The following is a 9884-nucleotide window of genomic DNA, read 5'->3' as shown; positions in this document are numbered from 1 at the left end:
TTGCGTGGGAAACATTTAACAATCTGGAATCAATAAGAGGACCATACACAAATATTTTCACCTCCGTCGATCACTCTATTTTTAATTTCCTAATAAGTTATCTTGATAATGTGGCACCTTTCACTTGGTCACATCATCTTGATCACACATGATACTTCCGCTGAATTAGGAAGTGTTTTTGTCTTCTGTTCCACACACTTGTGTAAAATTGTATATACTTTTGTACAATTGTGTGGTTACAAATGAAGGAAAAGTTAACTCATTAGCATATCTGTCTGTATATTTTATTAATTTTGAAGAGGATGACAGGATTTGGTGGTAATTTCATTTTTAGTGAACCCAAAGTGTAAACCCAAAGTGATTATTTTTCAATTATATAAATAAAGTTATGAGTTTGATATGAACAAATATTAAGCCTCTCCTCTAAAAATTTTTAAAAAGTACATGTTACAATATTATTTTATTTAAAACATTTTCATATTTGCAACATAAAATAAAAGTAGCGAATACTCTATCAAGGGCATCGAAAGAAGTATACAAATTTTCACGCTTATACCACTTAGTTATAAGGAAATTGAGCTTTAAAATGTGTTATATTTTTGCGATACTTTTACATTTTAAAAGTACCTTACGATATTTTTCATTCTTTACGCATAACAAACATTTTGCTAAAATTTATATTTATGTAGTCTAATAACTTAGAATTTTACAAAACAAATTCACTATCAAAATCACTCGCAATTTATCGAAAAATAATCAAGATGTAATTTTTTCGTAAATGCCATTAAACTACAGAAATTGCTTTTGGTCATCCAACGATGAATGTTTCCTTTATGCGGAAGTGTACACGATTTTCGATTGGTGTGGATCTGTCGTGTGTGGAAATACTGGCAAAGAGCTGTCAAGGATACTGCGGACGTAAACAAAAAGTACACTCCTTCTGGAGACCAAAGCTTGAAAGCCCTGCGTTAGTCATGGTGCGGGATTGGAGCTTCCTTTTATTCTTATCTCCATGGGATATGTAATCAAATCTCCGGTTTAAGTTATCGTAACTCAGGGTTATCATTAAATTGTCTGATTTCAATTTTAAGCATTATTTTTAGTATAAATTGTTATAGCCTTGGTAGTGTTTATTTGTATCTATCAACAGTGCAGTTCGTTTATGTTTTAATCAAATATATTGGAAAAACACTACCAAGACGACAATAAGTGACAAAATTTCCGCTTAGCAAAATTTCAAAACCCCGGACGATAAAGATTACTTCGGGAATGAAAAAGCTTAGGTCTCTGATACAAATAGATTTCCTGATAATCTTTTATTTTTTGGCCACACTAATGAAACAAGATCTTTATTAAAAACTTAAATCAACTCTGATATTTTCTTAATGAGGCTTTTTTAGGTACGTTCCCTTAAATATACTGGTGTGAAAATTATTATGAACGTTCAATATTAGTAATCTAATGGTGTAACATGTTTTGATAACTGTTCTTACAGGTAATAAATCAATTTTAAGATTTATCTTGCTCTAAAAATCTTTTGAGTTCGTAAAATTTTTATTTTCTGTTTTATTTGAAAAACTACTGTTTTAAATGTTTAATATTATGGTTTACTCGGTATTGCTATCTTGATATTTATTGGCTCTCGGAATGCAAAAAACCTACTATACAAATATGGCCATGTACACGTTCGCACAGAGCTTTTAAAGCACAGGTTCACTGCAGCAGCTTAAATGCTCAACACAGCATATTAGCATGTTCCTTATTGCAACAGTACGTAGTGATTATAACGGTTATGTCCAAGGAGATTATAATAAATGAAGGAAGCCTTCCTCGTTATGTCCCGTGTACTTCTTTGATTCTCGATCTTTGTTTTATGAGTGGTAAGCCAAGGAATATGTATGTAAAGAAGAAAAGTTATCATAGACGTAATGTAAACCGGTTTTACTACTGCGCCTCTATAGCGCGGAGGGAGAAATTCTCGTCGCCAAGTCTCATTGCCAAATCAAAAATTTGTATAGGAATTCGAGGGATAGGGTACACATTTAGAGTAATTAAATTCGTTCTTTGACGAAACGTTTTCTTTGTTTTAAACTTGGCTTTTCGTAGTATTCGCTTGCTGTTGATTGATCGCATTTGATCGCTGATTTCACTTTCGTCTATATGGGAAAAAGATGGAGTTAACGAACTTCGAATTCTTGATAAACGTGACCTTCAACCTTTGACACCGGCTCGGCAGCACTTTCGCGCATGCGCAGCTGCTTCCTTCTGCGATGGGAGGGAACCACTTCGGCTTTGGCGAAGCTCTCCTTCTTAACAATTACGACCTTTGGGCCTTTACCACTAACTATACTTTTCCATTTCCCCTAAGGTAAACTCATTTTTACAGCAATTTCAAAATCTAAAAATGGAAGACTTGTGCACTTACGTATTGCATTTCAGGGAAATTTTGTACTTACAGTAGATTTTAGCATTTCAAGCAATTATATAGCAGTATTATTCATTTAACATGACTTACGATAGTAATATATAGCAGTATTATTTATTTAACATGACTTACGATAGCAATATATAGCAATTACTTAGTTCTTACATATGCTGATATGTTACAATACGCGTAGATTCAAAATAATTGTAGTATAAAATAAGTGTGAACAATCAGATACGAACTGTCTAACACCATTATTGGATTGGCTCTGACTAACCAGTTAGAAGTTACTATGAACTTTACAAAAATACTCTCAAAGTCTATACCTGCTTTGACGGGTTTATTCCTGCTTTGCTAGGATTAAATAATAAGTAAATGAGAATAATAAAAATAAGAAGATGAAATGTTTGCAATATATACATAACCAGGGGATTACCAATTGGCATTATGATGAATCGTCCTGGGTCGTTTATGCGGGTTGTACAGCTAGGTAGTCACATTTCCGATATTTTATACTGGCTTGGACGAATGATTTTCGCATTGCTGATAGAACGTATGCCAGAGTTTAAAAACTTCACCAACTATGGGTTCGATTTTGATGTTTTTATGAATTATGGTGTTCCGTACAAACCTTAGGAAGTTGTTAAATATTAAGTAGCTTGTTTTGTAGGCGCTTTAGAATTAATCTGTTCGAACGTGCTGTGGCAGCCCATGCTGAGACGGTGTATAATAAAATTGGCATCATAGCCTGAGAATATAGCAATCTTTTCCGGCTTAATTTATTTTGAATTCTTTCTTAGAAGAGTATAAATGGTGGTGAAGGCTTGCTAGACTTTAATTCTGGAGACATATAAAGTGGTCCTTTATACTCCGTGGTCCCATGCAATGAAAAGGAAGACAGGAATCTCATAATATGAATTCACGACTTATCACGACCGCTGCCATAGGCAGACTTCTGGTTGGTTTTATTTTTATTCTAGTCAGCGCTGGCGACATATTAGCTACCCATCACTGAGCGTTTGCAAGTTCCCCGTTCTAATTTTAATACTTAACATAAACAGTTTCCTACTTTGCGTATAGAAGATTCATAAGTATTACAAATAACTGTTTCAAATGTAATAAAAATATAGGTACATGAAAATGAGTAAATAATATCTATAAGACAAATATATAAACATACGTATATATATATAGTAAAACCTAAAAAACCAGTGAACGTTAAATGGTATTTTATGCGAATTATGCCTAAAGACACTTTTTTGAGTCTGCGGACTTTGATATTTGTTCTCAAAGTCAGTGCCACTCTGTTTCACGATATGTTTCGTAGTCTTAACAGTAAGCTATATAGCGGATATGTTAAGTCGTAAAGTCACGAGATTGACATATACTTGGCTCCAGTTTTGTGACGTCATGCTTACTCAGTCTATTCTCACCTTCTTGGACATTCTTGCTTTTCCTTGATATGTGAATATAACATAACATCAACACGACACTCATTCTGCATACACTCATTCATCTTTTCACTTTAGCTATGATGTGCACGTGGGCTATGATAAGATAACGTATACCTTTCGCGTTGACATCAAGGGTATGAAATTTGCATCAAAGAGTTAGAGTCTGCATTATTTATAACAGCACCATTATAAAATGCTCTAAGGATACTTTCCCCTATTAAGTAACGGTTTTAATTTTTAAATACAATTCTACTTTTAAATCGGTATTTTCAGAATAATATGCTTTCTTTAATAGCCAGTGATATAATTTTTTAAAGTGCAGAAGGAATATAGCATTTTGAAAATGATTTCAGAATGTGATTCATGCTTTAGTTGCTAAAGCTATATGTGAAATGAAAGTGAAAGAACGTGTTGTTACTATCTAGAAAGACGATGCTGTTTTTTAAACGAACAGTAGCTATCAGGACTGTAGAAAATTTAATTTGTATACTTTTAATAATATCCTTGACGTTTTCGGAGATATACATAATATTTGCTACTGTAGTTAAAACTGAAAAAATTAAAAATATTAAGAATAATAAAAAAATAAAAAAAAAAAAAAAATAGCACTGTACTGATGTTTGTTAGTGTGGGTGGCGGGGGTAATGTTTTTGCTGCTGTGTATAATCTTTGTGCCTCTTTAAAAAAAAAAAATAATAAAAATAGCATTGCCACACATTAAATACTCATGTGTAACTTGGATATGAGCCAGTTTCCCTTAAAAAGACCTCAACGGGGCATCCCACCCTTTACTTGTAGTGCCTAGGGGCGGAGCACGTAATAATAATAATAATAAAACAAATTTCAAATTTAAAATTTGGTCTTCCACATGCTCATATTCGTTGGAGGATTACGTTATTCAAAATTCGATGACTCTATGTACCGTTATTTTATGACAATGTGAGAAATATACATACATTTACGCAGATTTTCATTATTTAATTTCTTCAAATATAATGCAGGACTGTAACATTTTATGGCAACAGTTTGAAAAGTGAACCGACATTTATCCGTCCCACGCAAAATGCCAAAACGAAACTAATAGTCCTTCGGGATTCAAATCCCTTTGGACTAAAAAAAATCAGAAAGGTTTCGGATTTTAAATTACCTCCAAAGGGGCGTATTTTTATCTTTTTGTTTGTTACATTTATTTATTAAATATCGTGTTCTTTGCACTTATACCATACAATTCAGTTCAATAGCGATGTCGCAAAATAATTTTAAAATGAGCATATCTTTAGAATTTCCGACACAGTCTCGCGCCCTGGAGATTTTTTTTTTTTTTTTTTTTTTTTTTTTATATATATATATAGTATTGCCATTGCTCGCTTTGAAAGCGTTTAGTTTCTAAATCAAAAATTCGTTAAAATTTCACAAAATATGAAATCGATCATAAAACAAATTCCAAATTTCAAACTTGGTCTTCCACATGCTCATATTCGTAGGAGAATTACGTCATCTAAAATTCGATGGCGCTAGGCACCGTTGTTTTATCACAATGCGAGAAATATACATATAGTTATGCAGATTTTTCATTATTTAGTTTCTTCAAATATAATGCAGGACTCTAACATTTGGTGGCAAAAGTTTGAAAAGTAATTCGCTGTTTATAGTGATTCAACGCAAAATCGCAAAACGAAAACAATAGTCCTTCGGAGACAAACCCCTTTGGACTAAAAATATCCAATAAACCAGTGAATCGCGGAACAATTAAATTATCTAAGATGTGATTTAACTATTAATTCTTTCATTATTTGAAAGGAAAAATTTAATTACATTTTTGCAAAAGTGATAGAAATTGTCATTTTCTTTTAAAATTACACACTGCAGTTTTTCTGTAGTAAGTCATTTTAATTACAATAGTTTTTTATTCTTTTCGAAGGTACTCTTATGAATCAAGAAAAGCGAAAGATCGCTGTTTTTTCTTTTAAATTTTTTTCCCTCGTTATTGCTTATTTTAATGAAACAATTTTTACATTATTCTGAGGACCGTAACATTTTACTTCAATTTCAGTGCATGCGAGTGAAATAATTCACAGCTGTACAATGTCACACACAATAGTCAAATAAAAAATAGCATATCAGAAGAAAATTTGTTGTTGTTTTTTTTAATCTAACAAAAAATATTCACTACATCACATACGTTATTCAGCAGATACATTAAAAACATTCTGTGTTACATTCGTACATGAAGTAGCACCAAAGTTTGTTTATTTATCTGCTCTAAATAAACCCATTCATTAAGAATTCGGAACCGTTAATATTTCAAATTTTCATTTCTATAGAAAAAATAGTTTTGTTTTAGTTTAAAAAGCCATAGTTAAAATTAATATATATTTAAATATTCATAGATCTACTCGCAGCTAGACATAAAGTTATTTATTTTGGTACTGTTAGATATTGTAATTTCATCTCTTGAATAGTTCTGGATTCTAAGACGTTTTGTTTATCCTTAGTCTGTATGGTATTCGTTTTTAAAAAAGTTAAAAGGAATTTCGAGGGAAATATATAGTTCAGTCATAGTACTGGCTAAATTTTATCGCGATTTTATATAAAATATTCATCATCTTTTTCAAAAACGATCCTTGGACCAATTCATCTCTGTCGGTTCGTTTCCATCCACTTATGAATGATATTAGTGAACTCTATTTGCAGGAAATAAACTGCGACACTTATGCAGGTTTAACAATAACATGAGCTATATTTTAATTTTGTAAATACACATTATCTTTTCACAAAGTATTGTTTTTATTCACAGTTACATCAAACGCACAAGTGATACATTGCTCCTTTCAGTTCTTAACAAAAAAAAAAAAAAAAAAAAAAAAAAAAAAATTCTCGGAATACAGAAAAGCTAATTTTAAATTTTTTCCCACGAGCATGCCGTCCTTCTCGCATCAAGCATGCTTATAATTTTTTAGAAATAATTTTCTTCTCGTTGACAGATTTTCTCCTCTCTCCTTTCAGCTGTAAGTCGTTGGCTTAACTGTTCTAACAGCAGGCTTGGTCGGTAGCATCCCCTTACCGAGTATGTGCATGACAATATTTATTATACAAAGTTATAAAAAGGATATGTGAAAAAAATATTAATTTAGAAGTTAAAATCTTGCCAACACTATAAGGCATTGAAAAAAGTGTAAATTATCCCGGTATCTTTTGACTTATTTGACTTCTTGCAATTTTCCCTTTCTTTTATAAATTTAGACATAGTATTTCTTTCACTATTCTGTTGTTGTTATTATTTAAATGCTCTCATTGTAAAACAATTGAGGCTAAAAGAGGGTATTTTTCCGAGTATACTCTAAACTGTGAGAGTTCAAGAGATTTTTATCTTTGAATAGCTGGATTTTAGATACAAAATTGTCATTGAAGTATAAAATCCAAATTTTTAAATCGCGAGTATTACAAACAAGTATGAAATTATTAATATACTACATTTATTATTGTCATATATTTTGATTAGAATAAAAGTAAAATCCGGCATAATTAATAGGTCAAATCCCTCCCAGAAAAAAGTCAGACCTTGTCAAGAATTAGATTTAAATGTTTCGTTTACAGTTGTCAACAATTTAAATAAAAATAATATTTTATCGCAAATTATTTTGATAAAGGAATATGGGAATAGACTGGATGTTGAAGATAAATTTCTATTTATCCTTTTCAAGACAACTTCAAACATTTATGAACTGTGTCGCACAAATATGTTTAATAACATTAGTGTTTACCTAGAAAAAACATTTTATAAATTCCAAAATTTTCGTAACTTCATGCCACATTTTTGCCAAATGCACATATATTATGGTACACATTTATCAATTTATTGATTTATTTTATTCCTGTTGGGATTTGCATTCCTCCCATTCGCGCCTGTGCTGAGCAGGAAATGTGAACTACGTAATTGCGCAGTAGAATCCTCCCGACAGAGAGAGAGAAAGAAAGAAAGGGTACCTATCTTCCCTGTTCTGATGGTGCTGAAGACTGTGTTCTTCCTGCTGTGCCTATACGAGGTGCTTGTCGACGTGACCAGCAGCCTTGATTGCCTCGAGCGTGGTGTAGCAATGTGATGCATAGAGTCCTGACATGGAACAGCGCAGTAGAAGACTACATTGTAATAGGAATCTAGCTAAGCATTTCGAATAATTTTTCTACATCGCCAAGTACTTGCCTGTCTGAATGAACTGTTAAGCAGGCTCAAATCATATTGAACCAGTCAAGTACATTCGAATGCATTCGTATGCGTATTCGTATGAGTTGGCATTTCGATATATATAGGTGATAAATTTAGAATTGAGATGCTTTTGGAAAAATTTCAGCAATTTGAGAAATTGTAATATCGGTTGAAATACTAGAGACAAATAATTTTCTTAAATTATATCTCTTTTCTTCCTGTTCCTTTGCTACTTTTGGTCTATTTTTGCTCTTGACACCAGCAAAATCTACTGTAACAGGATGATTTTGTAATTTTTTCTCCTGCAAGGTCTTGTGATTTTCTTCAGCTTTAGCTCCACTATTAAATACTAAAAATGCAAATAAAACTTTTGTTTCTTTGCATCTGTTTTTCGGCACAGCAAGATCTAAAATATCAGAAGACAAAGCTTTGATTTCTTCTATAGTGATATCACTTGGTAAATTTCCTAGATAGAGAGTTATAGTATCTCTTGCTTCATCATCAAGAACCTTCTATGAAAAGCTTCTTTTCTCAGTTTTCGAAGTCTTTTCCACCTTCAGAATTTTCTCTGGTTTCATTTCTTTGGATGTTTCTGCACTTTTAGCAGGTGTTTTCTCTTTTGAATGTTCAGCACTTTTTTGTGAACCTTGTCTTAACTGATTCAGTTTATTTTTCACAGCTTCTTCAGCATTCTGCATACTTTGTTCATCGTCATCATCAATAGTTTCATGACTGTCATCACCATCATCCTTCTTAATTGTTTTCGTTAACTGATTTTTATTTTCTTTCATTCCTTTAAACTTTTTCATAGCAGTATTAACATGGGGTTTGTAAGAAGTAACGCTATGTTGAAATTCCTCGCGAATTTCAGAGTTCGAGATGTATGAAAGATCAAATGGAAAGGACTGATCATCAGTAATATTAGCAATGTTAACAAAAATTTCATCATCATTACTGTTGCATAAATGAATATCGTCTTTATCAAATGTAAATTGAGTTTGTTGCAAAAAGCAATTCCAATAATTGCATCAAGAGGTGTCATATAATCTTTTATTACAGGTATTTTAGGAGGTAAAATAATGTTTTGAATTTTAATGGAGTCGTGAAAGAATCCGATACTTTAAACTTTGTCTCGGCCGATTCCTGAAAACGTAATTCTAGAGGAATCTAATGGTGGAGAACTAATCTATAGGTATGCTTTTACATTAATAAGCGTGGCTTGTGACCCAGTGTCCCAAAGGGCAGTTAACGGGGCTCCTGCAAGTTGAGTATCAATATGCATCGGATGTTTGGAAAAAAATTTGAGCAGAAAGTCTGTTTACTGTTTTATCAGGTGTAGAATGGTGAGGAGCAGATTCCGTGGCAGAATTAGGAGGATTTGTGGGACAGATGGCACGAACGCTTTTACGTTGGACGGTTTTATGCCGTTTTAAACCACAAGAATAGCATACTGGTTGCGTGTTTGATGTGCGTTTATTATCAAGCTTACCATTGTGAAGAGAATTATAAAATTCTTCTGAGTATTTTGCCTTAAATGTTTTCAACTGTTAAAGAGTTTTTCGTAAATTTTCAGTTTTCCTTTGAATTTAGGAATGGATTCGCAGCCGTATAAAATTATTTTATTGTTTGATGAATCAGGAATACCATTTATAATATACTGAATCATAGAAGAATGATCAACAGAACTTTTATGTTCTAGATCTCTCATGGCTAAAAAATATTCTTGTAAATATTCGAATGGTTTCATACTACGAAATTCCAGTAATTTGATCTGTACTTCTTAATATCATTTAAGGGC

This window comes from Stegodyphus dumicola, chromosome 2 (assembly GCF_044657685.1).
Source record: "Stegodyphus dumicola isolate Sdum_Otavi_A_Nest chromosome 2, ASM4465768v1".
NCBI lineage: Eukaryota > Metazoa > Arthropoda > Arachnida > Araneae > Eresidae > Stegodyphus > Stegodyphus dumicola.
Note: the sequence above shows the minus strand (reverse complement) of the source record.